Raw genomic sequence first — 16835 nt, 5'->3', positions numbered from 1 at the left:
CCGAGACAGCAGGACCGCCCTTGGGATGCCACTGATGTCTGTTCTGGGCTCCAACCATTCCAACATTTACACCCCTAGGGACACTCCAGGCCAGGCTGGACGGGCTCTGAGCAACCTGAGCTGGTGAAGATGTCCCTGCTCATGGCAGGGGGGGCACTGGGGAGCTGGGAAGGTCCCCTCAACCCAAACCAGCTGTGATTCTACAGTCACCTTCAGCCACTTATATCAGTTTGCCGCAGTTCATCCTGTACTTCAGGGGAAGAACAAAAGCGGTGGCATATACACCCCTTTATAGACACACAATGGCTTAATCATCTCACATTCCAAGCAGGCAAATAATTAGGCACTACCTATTAGGGGAAGTACTCAACAAGGGATCTGCGCCACCCTCTCACCAGGGCAGAGCAGAGGGGCAGGAGAACCTCTGTGACCTACTAAACCCAGCGGGTTTAGACCTTGCAAATGACAGAAAACCAACAGCAAGTACACCAGACAAAGCACGGGGTGGGAATTGTCAGGGCCAGCTCCATCCTTTAAAGCAAAGGCTTTGGCGGGATTCCTGAGCTTGGGGAGCAGGGTCACCCCATCTGTCATCCAGCAAAGCCCTGCGGGTGAGCAATTCCTGCACCGCACGCCGCTCCGGCAGCTCGGCTTGTGTCAGCCAGGAAAGAGCAAAACAAACCCCACAAAACCAGCACCGTGCCACGGGAAGGGCTGGCAGGGGGCACTTCACTTTTCCCCAGTGTATTCAGGGATACAAACATCAGGGAGGGAGAAAAGTTGTCCGAACTAAAAGGCAAAACCACTTGCAACATAGTAAATGGTATAAAACAGCCACAAATCTAGGCTGGAAATGTGTAGATTTATAATCCCGATGGCAGTGAAATTTGAGACAGGCTCTCAGCAGCAGACGCCACAGAACCCCTCGGCCTTGCTTTGGGGTGCAGTTTGCTCAGCCCGCGGAACAGCGATGCGAGAGGGGCTGGTTGAAAAGGCTGCCCGGGCTGTGCACACCAGCGCAGGCAGCACAGCAGTCCCCAGCTAAAGGGCTGTTCAATACACGCTCACCTGCATGTTTGCAGACAGCACAGGTGTACAATTGCTCAAGCAGCCAAAGTTGAGCCCCGCTGAAGCCGCATGTACCCACCGTGATTAGTTCAACTGGTAAATCAGGCTGCCCCGGGAGTTTCAGGCCAGGCTGGCTGCTTTTGGGTCACCAAACAGCTCTCTGACTCTCACTTCTGTTTATGGCCTGAATGCAGTTATTGACTGCAATGATTTATGGTCTATTGATTGGGAAGTTTCTCTGCTGCCTCCCGCTTTCACACCGAGCAACACCAAACGTTTATCAGCAACTTCACTCTGGAAAAGGCACGAAAGAACTAAAATTCAGTAGGAAACCGGTTGCCTGGGGATGGGAGCCGGGAGACACCCTGAGCGCTCTGGGATTGGGCTCCGATGCACAACAGGAACAGGCGGGCAGCGGCTGCTCGGAGACGCTCATCCTGCTGCACGGAGCTGCTGCACAGCTCTTCACAGGAAACGGGAAAAACGGGGAATCTGAAAACCTTGAACGTGATTTGGACCTAAACCAGATTGTATGAGCTCTCAGACCGACGCTCGAGCGAGTGGATGCATTGGGCAAACATCCGAGCGACTTGTAAAATGATGCACTAAAAATAAAACACCGCAACACCAATTTTAAATTGTTTTAAGTGCTTGCCAATGACTAATCTGCAGGTAGACAGCATCTACTTTGTTAATGGCTTTATAATTCCTGTTGTGTTAGGAACAAGCATTAGCATCACTAAAGATTCCTGCATTCTGCGAGATCAAAACGTCTCCTAAGCGACGAAAACAGAAAGCAGCACCAAAAAACTGATCCCTCCGACAAAACAGACATTGCTTCCCCTTTTCTAATGCATAATACATATGTATTTTAACATTTACAGTTAAGATCCATAAATATCAACACTATTGCAATTTGATATTATTTAAAAGCAGCTGCATATACTTTACAGGCACTAGAGCGACCAAGCACTTTGCCTTTATGTTTAACTTGGTTTAAACTGTTTCGCACATGCCGTTGGCAGATGCCCCTGAGGTCTGTCTGGAGCAGCATTTGGGGAAGGGGAACTTCTCCATCCTCCCTGTGCAGCAACATCACCAAGACCCACAGCTCTGGAGCTCCTGCGCCCACCTCGGTCTGACCTGATCCCCTGGGATCACCCTCAGCCCTTGTCCAGTGTGAGCAGGGAACAACCTGTTGGAGAGCAGTGAAAAGGGACCTGGTGGTCCTGGGGACAGCAGGGTGACCATGAGCCAGCACTGGGCCCTTGTGGCCAGGAAGCCAATGGTACCTGGGGTGGGTTAGAAGGGGGTGGTCAGTAGGTCAGAGAGGTTCTCCTGCCCCTCTGCTCTGCCCTGGGGAGACCACACCTGGAATATTGTGTCCAGCTGTGGCCCCTCAGTTCCAGCAGGACAGGGAACTGCTGGAGAGAGTCCAGCGCAGCCACCAAGATGCTGGAGGGAGTGGAGCATCTCCCGTGTGAGGAAAGGCTGAGGGAGCTGGGGCTCTGGAGCTGGACAAGAGGAGACTGAGGGGGGACTCATTCATGGGGATCAATATGGAAAGGGGGAGTGTCAGGAGGATGGAGCCAGGCTCTTCTGGGTGACAACCAGTGACAGGACAAGGGGCAATGGGTGCAAACTGGAACACAGGAGGTTCCACTTAAAGAGGAGAAGAAACTTGTTTGTGGTGAGGGTGGCAGAGCCTGGCCCAGGCTGCCCAGGGGGTTGTGGAGTCTCCTTCTCTGCAGACATTCCAACCCGCCTGGACACCTTCCTGTGTAACCTCATCTGGGTGTTCCTGCTCCGGGGGGGATTGCACTGGATGAGCTTTCCAGGGCCCTGCCAACCCCCGACACTCTGTGCCTCTCCAAACCCCATTGGCATGTCCCTGCCCACGAGCAATGCGGGTACAGAGCGATGAGGTGCCCAACGCGGCTCTGAGGCTGCCGCTGATGCAATAGCAAGTCCCACAGGGCTTTCACAGCTGTGGGAAAAGGCTGATCAACCAAAGAGGGTTCATCAAAGAGCCAGGAGAATCATGGAAGAATATGGAAGTTGGCCTTAGAGTAAGAGACTTCAGGAGTTGATCTATTTACCTTATCAAAAGAGAGGAATGCACATACTGGTCTTTGCTCATCACTAAGGCCAAATCACCTTTGCTGCAAAGGACCACGAGAATCGAAGGTCTGTGGAGCTGAGCACCCTGGCCTGAGCACGTGTCTTGGAGAAAAGAAAACCAGGAAACACGCAGGGGACACTGCCCAAAACATTGTCCTCATTTGTGCTCTCCCGGCTCAGGGGCTTCTTCAGACACAAAAGCTTTGACAGATCTTTTACTCCTGTACTCCTGAGGCGATTTGTACGAACGGAACCGAACCGCGATACAAATAACACAGTGCTAGGAAAGTAACGTCACTGCCCAATCCAGTTTCTGTAGGAAAACCGCAGCTATGAGGCACAGGAAACGTTAAACTCCTGCGTTACTTCTGTAAAACCTGGCTCAGGTTATGGCATTGCGAACCCATCTCACCTGTCAGGGAAATGGTGTCAAACTCTATGATCGCTGTCTCCCAGTAACGGGTACCATAAACCTGTCTCTCCTAAATAAAAACCAGACATTTCCTTGCAACCAATGGAAATTACTTATGAAATACACACAAAAAATAATGAAAGTTACAGATGTAAGGGAAAATAAAGAAACCCTCAGCAACGAGATAAAGGACAACAAGGATGTTTTAAAAGAACCGTAAGGAGAGAAATTACTGTAATAGCTTATATACATTATTGGCAATGTATACCACAGCTCTTAGTGTTAGAGAAAGCATCCAACAAGCCTGTGCTTGCAAAGAGACCGAGTGGGGGATTCTCTTCTTACTGTAATAACAAAAATATTTGAGATTCAATGAAGACTGTTTAACGAAGCCGATTACTAAACAACCACAACCAAAGCCAGTCGCAGACAATGTTCAAGAAGCTTTAAAGCCATTTCTTGTGAGCAGTTTTCCAAAGTTCCTTGGCTAATTACACAACGGGGTGTCATTCACACCTGGGCATCCTCGGGGAAGGACGGGGGTTGCAAGGGGAACTCAGACACCCCAAGAGCTCCAGAGCGGTTCACGATCCGGACCAGCGCAGGAAACAAGCGGGCTGACAGCGGTGCGGTTCAGACTAACAGGTCACAGAATCACAGGATGTCAGGGGTTGGAAGGGCCCTGGAAAGCTCATGCAGTGCAATCCCCCCATGGAGCAGGAACACCCAGATGAGGTTACACAGGAGGGTGTCCAGGCGGGTTGGAATGTCTGCAGAGGAGACTCCACAACTTATATGCCTTGAGATGGCACCAAGGAGAAGTCATTCCATCAGTTTCCCAGGGGTGGAGGTGAGGCTGACTGGTCTGTAGTTACCCGGGTCCTCCTTCTTGCCCTTTCTGAAGACTGCAGTGACATTTGCCTTCCTCCAGTCCTCAGGCACCTCTCCCGTTTCCCAAGACTTGGCAAAGATGATGGAGAGCGGTCCAGCAATGACCTCAGCCAGCTCCCTCAGCACCCGCGGGTGCATCCCGTCCGGACCCATGGATTTATGGATGTCCAGATTGCCTAACTGCTCTCTAACCCAGTCCTCATCAATGAAGGCAAACTCCTCCACTGTCCTGCCTTCCTCTGGGCCTCAGCGGTGCGGGATCCTCAGGACAGCCCCGGCAGAGCAGACAGAGACAAAGAAGGCATTCAGTACCTCTGCCTTCTCTGTGTCTTCTGTCACCAGGGCACCCACCTCGTTCATCAGTGGGCCTACATTGCCTCTGCTGTTAGTTTTATCTGCCACGTATTGGAAAAAGCTCTTCCTGTTGTCCTTGACCCCCCTCACCAGGTTTAATTCTAAGGAGGCCTTAGCTTTCCTAGTTGCCTCCCTACACCCTCTGACAACAGCCTTATATTGTCCCCAAGTGGCCAGCCCCTCCTTCCATGATCTAGAAACTCTCCTCTTCCACTTGAGCATACCCAGCAGTCCCTGTTTAACCACGCATGTCATTGTGAAATCGATTGGATTTTACAAAAACTAGGCCTGAATAAGCCAAATGCCTCATAAAAACACCTTATGTCAGAGTTGCAATTATTATTAACCAAACTGGAAATTTGAGAACACACAGAGAAAGATGCTCCCAGTAAGGACATGCAATTGTTAGCGCTCCCGAAGCGGGTCCAGCTCTGATCAAAAAGCACAAGCTCAGACACAAGCGGGTGCAGGAGCAGCGGGACCAGCTCTGACCAAAAAGCACAAGCTCAGACACAAGCGGGTCCAGAAGCAGCGGGACCAGCTCTGACCAAAAAGCACAAGCTCAGACACAAGCGGGTGCAGAAGCAGCAGCAGGTGCCGTGGTTTAGCACTCCCAGCTCAACCTGTGGCTGCTCTCCAGATGCCCCGTGCAGAAAATAAGCAACAGGAGAGAATTTGGCAAGTCCAGCACAAAACCCAGGAGTTATAAGTTATCTAGAAATACATTTACACTGACACAAGAAACACATAATTGCTAGAGAAGGAATATTGAGGAATACAAGAGCAAAAATGAGCAGCTAGTTTAAAGTTGAGCTCAGCTTATGACAGGAGCGGGACAGGGCTGACGGCAACAGTTCAGGAGTCCTTCATGGTGCCTGTCCCTAAGGAAGGGTTACGGCACAGCCCGAGGGAGGATGCTGAAAGGTTTGCTCAGGTGTGTGATGGGACAGGCAGGAGAACTGAGACGGGGGGACCAGCACTGCCCTGCGGACCCCACCGGGACCATCCTCACAAAGGGGCCGGACACCCCGGGTTCCATCTCCAAGTGGCCCCTGCCGAAGGGACAGGAAGAGCTGAGATCTGGGAAACCCGCCTTGCGTGGGGAGACAAGGGCGACTTTTCATACTTCAGCTCACCGAGCGAAAGGATGTGACCTTCTCACCACTTACACAGGTGGCAAGTTTCCATCATTAGGCTGCTCTTCATTCCAGCTGAGAAGGGAAGTGGCTGGGAACTAACATTAAACAATTTCAGGTAAAGCACAAAATATTAACACTGAGCTGACAGTTATCAGAACAACTGAGTCAGGATTGTGGCTGGTTTCTTGATTGGATCAGATACCATTCTCAAAAGGTAGAAAATAACTGGGAAAGTAAACTCCACGGTCTGCACAATTGCAAAATTCAGACTGCACGAGCAAAATCCTCCTCTTGCCCCGGGATGTGCGAGAATGCACATGAGCAACAGCGGAGCACGAGGACATGGAGCTCCTGGGATGCAGGACGAGCGCAGCTGCGCGCCACACGGCATCTCCATGGACCCGGGCTCTGCTGCTGTCTCAGAACCATGGCCGGGGGGTCACATTCAAGCGCTGTCTCCCAGAACCACGGCCGGGGGGTCACATTCAAGCGCTGTCTCCCAGAACCACGGCCGGGGGGTCACATTCAAACGCTGTCTCAGAACCACGGCCGGGGGGTCACATTCAAGCGCTGTCTCTCAGAACCACGGCTGGGGGGTTGCATTCAAACACTGTCTCCCAGAACCACGGCTGGGGGGTCGCATTCAAGCGCTGTCTCCCAGAACCACGGCCGGGGGGTCGCATTCAAGCGCTGAACACGGTGAGCACGCTGAGTGAGCGGGTTCCAGCACACGCGCAGCAAAGGCGGCTCCTGCCATCTCGTGGGCACCAGCGCCTCCCCGTGCTCCCTGCTCTCCGGAGGGGCTGCTCTGCCCACCCGCACCCACACAGCACATCCTCCCACCCGAGAAACCACCGTGGATTCTGTGAGGCCTGGCCCAGTGAGCTCTGAAAGGAAACACTTGGCACTCAGCGGCTGATCCACAGCTCCGCTATTTGTGCCTCTACAGCCGAGAGAGTGGGACCCTCTATGACAAAATCCAACTTTGAACGGTTGTACAAAATAATCTATAAGCAGCAAAATATTATAAAGACTTTTCTTCTGCAGACATTCCAACCCGCCTGGACACCTTCCTGTGCAACCTCGTCTGGGTGTTCCTGCTCCATGGGGGGATTGCACTGGATGAGCTTTCCAGGTCCCTCCAACCCCTGACACTCTGGGATTCTTAAACCTTACTTTGGCAAAATGTCACAAAGACCAAGGAAACTGTTTTATACATCATTCAAACATATCTCTTTAAAACAAGCTATGAAGTAGCTCCTTTTAGAGTTTAAAACAAGTATATTGATAATGTTTGCACAACAGCATTAATTTGGTTTTAAACTTTTATAAATGTGCTTGGCCAAATTAGCATGTTAGCAGCTTAATACTGTAGCTGCAGACATTTAGACCATTAATAGCATCTCAACACACCAACAAAACTGGATCAGAACATGCACCGGGTACTTTTCTATCACAGCAATGAACAGGCCTTGGGAATTTTAATTAGCGGACTCAACAAAAGCCATTTTAAGTTTTAAGTGTTTTTGCTTCTTCTGTAAGAAGTGACAAGCTGTGTCGCCGCTTGCAGGTCAGACAGCAGAGGGGCATCACCTCATACACTGAATCACGGGGTTTTCCCCCCACCTGCTCACCAATCTTTCCGCTCCAAACCCGAGTTTCCGATTGGCACCAACTGTGACCGACACGAGCCGATGAGACCAAAAGTGTCTGGCCGGGAGTCCGGGGGGAGCAAGGGATGGAACAGCAACATTTCATTGATTAAAGCAGCCGAAGCCCGTTGTATGGGGAGTGCGGGAAGCCGAGAGCACCGCTCGCCTCCCGGTGCTGTTGCACAGCGCCTGACACAAGCCTGACCCCAGCTGCATGCCACAAACCCAGTTATAAAAGCAGGCGTGCTCCAGCACGTGTGCCGAGGCACTCTCTCCTAACCCCGTTTGCTGAGCAGATGTCCTCAAACAAAGCGTATTTACAGGTTTTATAGCTCTTCAGCTTATCCGTCATGTATTCACAGCTACCAGAGCACTCCTCTAGAGGTCACGTTTGTTCTCTGGGATGATCCACAACCAGTGAGGCGACGCACACCCTGCAGGTAATGCCAAGAAGCACAACCACCCGGGAAAAGCGACCTCAGTGCTAAGGCTGCGTTGCTGGTCACTTCTCCAACTAGAGAGTAAACCCGGGCAAACAGGAGTCTAACAAGGGACCCTCATGAAAGAGCAGGTTCTTCAGTGAAATAACAGTGCCAAGGATGTGAGTGGTTACTAAGGAAGGAGGACCTGGCACTGCAACAAGTGATATTGATACGCCAGGAGGGAGAATAAACAGGAACAAAAATAAAAGCCCTAGAGGAAGAAAAGCCCAAGCACATGGCTCTGAGCAGCATGGCTAAATCAGCGGCAGAGCTCACAGACGGAACGTGACAAACACGTCCAGGCGCAACGGGAGCTGCAGGCGAGCGAAGGAGAGCGCACGTAAGGACAGAGACAGCTGGCTGCTCCGAGAGGGGAAAACTCCTCCGAAATGCTTAAAACCCAGAACCCCAGCAGAGCAACAGAACACGGGCTGAGCTGCACAGCGTGCCTGCCAGCCTCACCCGCTACAGCCGCACAGCGTGCCTGCCAGCCCCGCCTCACCCGCTACAGCCGCACAGCGTGCCTGCCAGCCTCACCCGCTACAGCCGCACAGCGTGCCTGCCAGCCTCACCCGCTACAGCCGCACAGCGTGCCTGCCAGCCTCACCCGCTACAGCCGCACAGCGTGCCTGCCAGCCCCGCCTCACCCGCTACAGCCGCACAGCGTGCCTGCCAGCCTCACCCGCTACAGCCGCACAGCGTGCCTGCCAGCCTCACCCGCTACAGCCGCACAGCGTGCCTGCCAGCCTCACCCGCTACAGCCGCACAGCGTGCCTGCCAGCCTCACCCGCTACAGCCGCACAGCGTGCCTGCCAGCCCAGCCTCACCCGCTACAGCCGCACAGTGCTCCCGCCAGCCCAGCCTCACCCGCTACAGCTGTACAGGCTTCTGCACAGCTCTTGGGACAACTCCAGCAAAGTCAGCCCTGTGCAGCCCCGGGACAACACCTGACAACTCCCCCAGGTGAGACGGGGCTGGACCTGTTGCAGATTTTCACCAACCCTGGCCTCTCACCCCATGTGTAGAGGGTTTAGATTGCGGGGTGACAATAAAGCCCTGGCAGGTGTATTGTTAGCCCCCTCTCCCCCTTCCCACTCAGGCCAGGCGATTGGAGGGAAAGAAGGACAGAGAGAAGAGTGCTGGGAAAATTCAAAATGTTTTACTAATGCTGCTGATCAAATAGAGAAAATAATACAAACTGTACCAAACCAATCTGGAAAGTGCCGGCAACTGCAGAGCCGGCAGCCGAAGTCCTGGACTGGACTCTGCAGCCAACCGGAGCTGGATTCAGTCTGTCACTGGCCTCGGTTCGCAGGGACGACTCGCAAGGTCCTCTGCTAATGTCGCCATAAGGAAAAGGGACGAGATCCTGGTGATCTCCCACTTTGATATGAAGTATCACGTGAATGGGATGTTATACTCGGTTGGTCAGTTTTTGGTCACCAGTTTCTCGTTGCCCCTCTCCCGAGATGTCCATCCATGCTTATCAGTGACCTCGCATTCCATTGCTATGGCTACCCAAACATGGATCTGGCTTTCAGGAACATGCAGCTGATCTGAAGCTTGAGCTGACAGGCACATTCACTACAAGAGAAACCTGTTTGTAACAAACCAGGACAGAATGGCAGACAAGCCTGTGCCGCCCTAACCCTCCCATGGGCTCCCCCCAGGTGCGCCAGAGACACGGATTTATTTCATGTGTTACTCAGCTAAGCGGTTGTGCTGCTTCCACACATCTCTCCTCCAAGAACCAACTCTAGCAGTCAAAAACAATTGTGCAGAAACGACACCTGCACCTTCGAGGGCAGATCCTCCCTTACAGGAGTGGTGCCACCGTCAAAACAACTCATCTCCTCACAAGACTAACAGAGCTTTGCTGACAGCATGGTGAGAAAATCCCAACGGGATTAATATCACCTTCCCAGCTCATGTGGATGTTCTTTCCAGCAGCTCCAGAACCAGACCAGCACCTGGTTGTTGATTGTGCAAAAAGAGCAAAGCACCACATCCATGAGCTGGTGCACCCGCTCCATCCTTCCTTCCCAAAGAGAAGGATGTAAATCCAAATGGTTTGACCGTATGCTCAAAAGATCACAAGCATTGCCATCGTTCCGTCTAGAAAGTCTTCTGAGAAGGGGATATAAAACCAGACCCACTTCCTTCTTCTCTTTTTATCATTTCATCGTGTGCACCTACTGCAGGACATTGTAATGAACATGTTAGCACCCTGATTAACGCAGTCCATGTCACTCAAGCTTTCAGTGCATTATTTGCCTGGATATCTCTTCACTCATGAATAAAACTTGACTAAAGGGCAAATCTTTCACAGCAAAACAAATTAGTTTCACTAACACATTCGCATTCCAAACAAAATTACTAAATAAGCAGGAACAAGATGAATGCAAATGAATTCACTGTTCATAAAACAAGAGCAAAGTCCATGCACCAAACAATGAATTCCACCTCCCCATCGCTGGCCAGCGCTGCTGCGAGGGACCCACAGCCCCCAAAGCCCACACCGAGCTTCACGTTAAACCACCGTCCACGCAGCAATCTCGCTATTCCACGTGAGCCTGAACAGAACTAAACCCGTCAACCCAAAGGACACTTTCCAAACCCGTCAGTGGGCCAAAGCAACTTCTTCCAGAAGGTTCTTTTCACACCGGCTCCTCTTCTCGCTGTTCTGATTTTGGAGTGAGATGCCACTTGATGTGAGCGCACGCACCGTGTTTAACTGAAATAATGAGTCGTTCCATCAGGAGGAACACGGACGGACTGTCCCAGCCTTGGTTTCACCTTCACTGTGACACCATCAACGAGAGACCACGCTTCTAGATTCCTCTGCTTAGAAGTTGTTTTCATAGCCAGAATAGCACGGAGTAAACACACATAAATCTCATTTACTACACATAAAGTCCATTTGAACAATGAACCATTAGGAAAATACAACTATGAGAAATAAATAAGGGGTTACTGGAAATTCCGAATTGTAATGACAGTATTTTTTATGATTAAAGAGCTAGAGAAGCAGTAGAGAGCTGCAGAGCAGGACCGCAGAGGAACATACATCCAGTTTAGTTTAGGATAAAACAACAGGGGCTTGGAGGAAACATTAAGAAATGGTACAGCTGAATTCTGGTGGTGGGAAAGGACAGAGAGCAATGGGAAATGTCCCGGACAAGGACGGTCCCTGCACACAACACGATGCTCGAGCCAAGGACATTCCTAGAGTTCCTGCACTGAGCAGGCAGGTGCGCACACAAGTCACCCCGGGGTTAGCACAGCGGGATTTACACCCACAGAACCACCTCTGCACATCCTGACCCCTCTGCCTCCGCACCACGGGACCGGGATCTCTCCACTGGACACCAACAGGGGCTTGGGAAGCAAATTTTTCACAGCACTTTGATATGTCAATTGAAAAAAGTAATGTTGTCACCTGCTCATAAATGCGGTGCTTATCCAACAGACAATATCCAGATCTCTCAAGCGCTACGAGTGTTGTACTCCTGGCTCAGGAAAATCTCCAAGGGACATTGGAAATCACAGAGCAACAAACCTCATTTATGCACAAGCTATTTCTGATTTGTGCAATCACCCAGCTTATTTGGGTAAGAAATACGCGTTATGAGCTCTGCAAACTAAGTCACCCCTTGGTCACATATCAGAATGAACAAGAGACGAGACAAAAGCGGTTCAGAAGTTCCATTCTGAATCCCTAGAGGCTTCTACAAAACTCTTTAAAAAAAAGCAATTAAGGAATCACAGTTATCCAATGTAGCAATCACTGTCTTGTATTAAAAGGTAAGTCTAGAGTCAAACCCCACTATTCAGTTTCATGATGTTGGTGCTTGCAGAGCAACATTTCATTTAATTTCATTTCTTCATTAATGTGATTAATTTTCTGATATCCCTAAACCACAGCCTCCTTTTGCATCCCCTCTTCCCGCCCCTTGTGCTGCTGGCTGAGAACATCAGCGATATGGCACCATCCAGAAGAGACAGCACCGACATCAAATCAAACCCGGTGCTTCGGGCCCCTGTTAATTCACCGAATGTGTCCCAGCGCTCTGCAAACCGCACCAGACCCCGGTTCCATATCTCAGCCACTGCAACAGACTCACCCAACCGCCCCAAATCAGCCCACACGGGAGAGTCGAGCACATCGAGGTGCCTCAAACCCATCGGGAACGTGCAGCAGGAAAGGGTTTAATGAAGATTATTCTGCATTTCTGCATGTTAAAGCCAGTAATAAACCATGCTGTATATACATATATATATACACATATGAAATATTGAGTATTCGCTTCTGCCCCCCACCCTCAGAAAAGGAAGCAGTAGAGGTTTTTTTCAGCCACACAATTAATTAAGACCTCAAAAATCTGAATGAAAGATGACTTGGATGACAAAAAAGTCTTGAACATTAAGAAAACAATTAGATTTCTCCTAAAAGGGGGAGTATGCCTTCCACAAAACACAGGTGACGTGCAGTAAGGGCACCAGCACTAAGTTACACAGCAGGCGGGTGTGTAGATGTGACCAGCGTTACTACTGAGCTACCGGCAAAACAGCTCCCGAGGAGAGGAGCAACAGAGACTGAGCTTCTCCACCGAGCTTCACAGTAACCACAGCAATGCAGAGCGGAAACCCTCAGGGCAAGGCATTTCTCTAATTATCAACGGTAATCTATCTGGGCTCAATAGGATGCAGCGAAAGATAATTACTTTTAAACAAGCTCCCTCCCTGTGCTCCATTCCTCCCATTGGAAGCGTGTTTTGGGAACACTGAACATCTGGGATTCTCTCCTGGGTGCAGAAGAGCGATGGCCAGACTGCAGCGAGGGAAAACCACCCCGAGGACTTGAGATGTTTATTCTTATGCCTCTATGCTTATTATACATAATATAATATGCATGATTGCTTCACTGACAGCACCTGTTCGAAGGACCTCCCAAAAAAGATAAAACCTTCAGTATTGCCATGAAAAAAGGTGAAAAGCATGAGCTGCTCAGCCAAACAGCACGTGAGGTGGTTTATTTCAGATCAGCCGCAGATCTGGCCCTGAGGTTGCTGGACCTCACGCACCATCTCCAACACAGGCTTCTTGGCTTGTGTGTTTGCAGCGGTTGCCAAAAGGGCTCATACCAGCCCAGTCCGGAAACGCCTTAGATTGGAGAGGTTGGTGCAAAACCACCATCAATTTAAGTCATTATAAGCAGGTGCAAACCCACCTCTATTAATCAAAATAAGAACCATTACCATCAACACATTTTTTCCTATAAGTTTGTTTATTCCTGTAGGATAAAATCCGTGCTTCAGGATTCAAACAAACCCTTGGAAAGCATTCTCTGCATCCTGCTGGTTGTGGAAGCGCTTTCCCTGCAAAAAGCTGTCGAGATGCTTGAAGAAAGGGCAGTCGGTTGGCCAGGGGTCAGGCGGATACGGTGGATGAGGCAAAGCTTTGCAGCCCAATCTGTTCAGCTTCAGCAGCGCTGGTTGTGCTGCGCACGGTCAGCGATGGCGCGGAGACGCGGGCCCTTTCTGCTGAGCAATCCCGGCTGCCGCCGCTGCGGGTGTCGGGGCATCCCCTCAACTTTTTGAGCAGGCTGCTCAGGGGTAACATCTTCACCTGGATCCAGAAAGCTGGAGTGGATGGGATTGGCATCAGAGCAGCCAACAGCAACCGTGACTCTTTCCTGGTGAGAGTTGGGCTCTTTGGAGGTTCTTCTCGGTCCAACTGCTGAGCTGGTTGTTGCCGGTTGTTCTCTGAAATTCACTTTTTGCTGCGTGTCCCAATCTGATTGAGAAATGGTTTGTTCTTGTTGCATAGAATAAGATGACACTTCAAACCAAGAATTTTCTTTATTTTCAGGCAGCTCCTGAGGCACCTGCTTATTGAGCTTTTTCACCTTTCCAATCTGCTTCAAATGCCGAACAACTGTAGGATGGTTGACGCTGAGTTCTTCGGCAACTCCTCATGCAGCTGCAAGAGGCTCAGCTTCGATGACTGCTGTCATTGTCACCTCCCGCTGGCCACCGCTCTGCTCCTCAGCTTCAAGGCTCTTGTCTCCTTTGCCGAACTTCTTGACCCACCACTGGGTTGTACATTCGTTAGCAGTTCCCGTCTCCGCTTTCTGACTCACTTTGAACTCTAATATCACTCAAAATTTTTGTCTAACATTTCCATAGTCAAAATAAATAGCAAGTATAAATCAGCAGTAAAAAAACAAACTGAGAAAAGCACCTTAAAAATTATGAGCATAGCCACCTGTATTTAAGAATGTATTCCAATATCAAATAGCAAACGCCAACAATGCAAAACTGTGATTTCTTTAGCAGCAGCCTAGCAGGATTCCCCAGGCGCACTCGGCACCTCTGTCCGCGCAGGAGCCCGTGACCGCGGCGGTGACCCCACAGGGAACACGAGCGGCACTAGCGGCGGCACGCCCGGCTCAGCGGCTCCGGGCAGCGCCTCGTGCTCAGCGGGGATCGCGTCTCCACCGGGTATCAAACCACGGCAGAACACCCAAAAAACATCTTGAAATCCCTTTATAACCCAATCAAGATCCGCCCTGTGATTCATCCTTTTTACCAGGGAGATCTTTATTGGCATCAGCAGCTTCCCCAAAGAGAACCAACTGTCAGGATGCCAATTTTCAGGTCCTTCCTTGTAACTGCTGAGATTAAACAGATGCCTTCTAATTAGTAATATATATGCGTCCCCTCTTAATCCCACAGCACAAAGACCTGATAAGAGTATCGAGTGGCCATCGCTTGGAGCCGTGGATCTGAGCTAAAGCACTTTTAGCTCCAGATGTAGCTGCTTTCCCACAGATCGAGCTCTCCCGTGTGCACAGCTGCTGTTACACAACATAGCACCAGCAAAAACCAAACTACTCCACTCATTCTGTCTTCATAGCTTTGTGTACATAGTCTGAATTATTCTTTCTTAACTATATAGTTGACCTGTTCTCTCTTTTATGGAACAAATAACCAGGAAACGAGAGGAAACTATTCACAAAACGTGATTTCAGAAGCTCCCTGGGTGTCTGGTAGTATGTACAAAGAGGACGTGCTTTGCCCTGTTAACGAAGTTTATAATAAATATGGGCATCTGCAGCTACCTGAACCACACCTCCAAATCTCACAAAGCTCTCCTGGACTAGAAAGAAGGAACCACAACTCACTCAACTTTCTGCGGATCCTACTTGTTTTTTCCTCCTGAAAGGAGGACACACGATGGCTCCTGCAAGGAACCGGAGCAAACCAAATCTTCTTAGACAAAAGCTAATCTGATCAGTATTAAAGTAACTATAGCAGCAATAAGATATCACTAGAGATACGGATTAAATTGGGGGTTGATCAGATTTGCTTTATAAGAGGAGCAGAACCATCGCAACACACACCGTTAAACACTGATAATATTACAGTGTATTAAAGACTGCTGTGCTGCTTTGGGCTTGCCAGTGCGGCGCTAGCCAGGCTGCAATCACGCCAGCTGCACAGGCAGTTAAACACAAACCACAATCAGACACGTAACATGTAAAATATAAACCCAGCGGACACCCAGGGAGCCCGTCCAGCCCGCAGAGCTCCCCCCGTGACCAAACCCCTTCCGAAACGCCCGTGTCCACACACTGCGGAACAGGCAGCGCTCGCCCGGTCAGATTTAATCTCTGCAGCGGATACTCTTGTTCTTCTGTAGCTGGGGGAGCAGCTCGGGAGCACCTGAAACCCTCACCAGGGGGCTCCAAAACTATTCTCGCAAAGCGTGCTTCTCACTCAGCTCTTTTCTCTCCCGCCCGCCCCCCATAGACAGAGCAGCCTCCGACTCGGCACACCGGGCACACCGAGAGCGGCACACCCGGGGCTCTCCTCCGCGTCAGAAATTCTGGGTAGCTGCAAGCACAGGGTCACTGTGTGCGACACAATCTGGGCCGCTAATTAGCACTTGCATTTCCTGTAAGAAGGCCAAAGACTTTAACTACAAAAAAAAAAAGGCTGCAGAACACCAAATAGAACCCCAAAATATCCAGCGTAACTACGTTTTTGTTTTGTAACCTAGCTGTTCTTTGTTAGCAGGCACCTGGTCAATAGCGGCAAACACGAGGTCACTTCCCACACAGCGCTCCATTTCCGAGCCTTGGGCTGGTCCAGCCGCAGGCACACCCGATTCCGTGAGATAATTAATCACTGTGCTGGCTCGCCTGATTCCGTTAGTTAATTAATCACCGTGCTTGCCCACCGGCCGGCAGAGGCGGGCTGCTACGGGTCCGTTCTGTGTATCACACGGGTACTTCCCTCCTGAAATAACACCTCGTGGTGCGTCTCCTAGGACAGACAGCAGCCTGCCCACCTTCAGAGCTCTAATGGCAGCCCCATTTGCACCACAGTTACGCACCGATGTACCGCTGCCTTTTAAACACCTACGGGGGTTCCCGCTGTGCCGAACGCTCCGGCGCGCACACGGCGCTCCGCTCTGCCTCTGCGGAGCAGGAGCCCGGCGGCCCTGGGCTCGGACGGCTCCGGGAGCCCCCCAGCGCCCCGCTCCGTGTCTCCCCATCCCCTCCGACCCCGGCGGGGCGGCGCTCGGGTAACGCTCACACACAGCCGGGCTGACCAGCCGCCAGAGCCGGGCTGAGGGAGACAAAGCTCCCGCAGAGCCCCCCAGCCGGTTCACCTCCCGCTCAGCCCGGCTGTGCTCGCCCTAGCAGCAG

Source organism: Columba livia, chromosome 5, assembly GCF_036013475.1.
Source record: "Columba livia isolate bColLiv1 breed racing homer chromosome 5, bColLiv1.pat.W.v2, whole genome shotgun sequence".
Classification (NCBI taxonomy): domain Eukaryota; kingdom Metazoa; phylum Chordata; class Aves; order Columbiformes; family Columbidae; genus Columba; species Columba livia.
Note: the sequence above shows the minus strand (reverse complement) of the source record.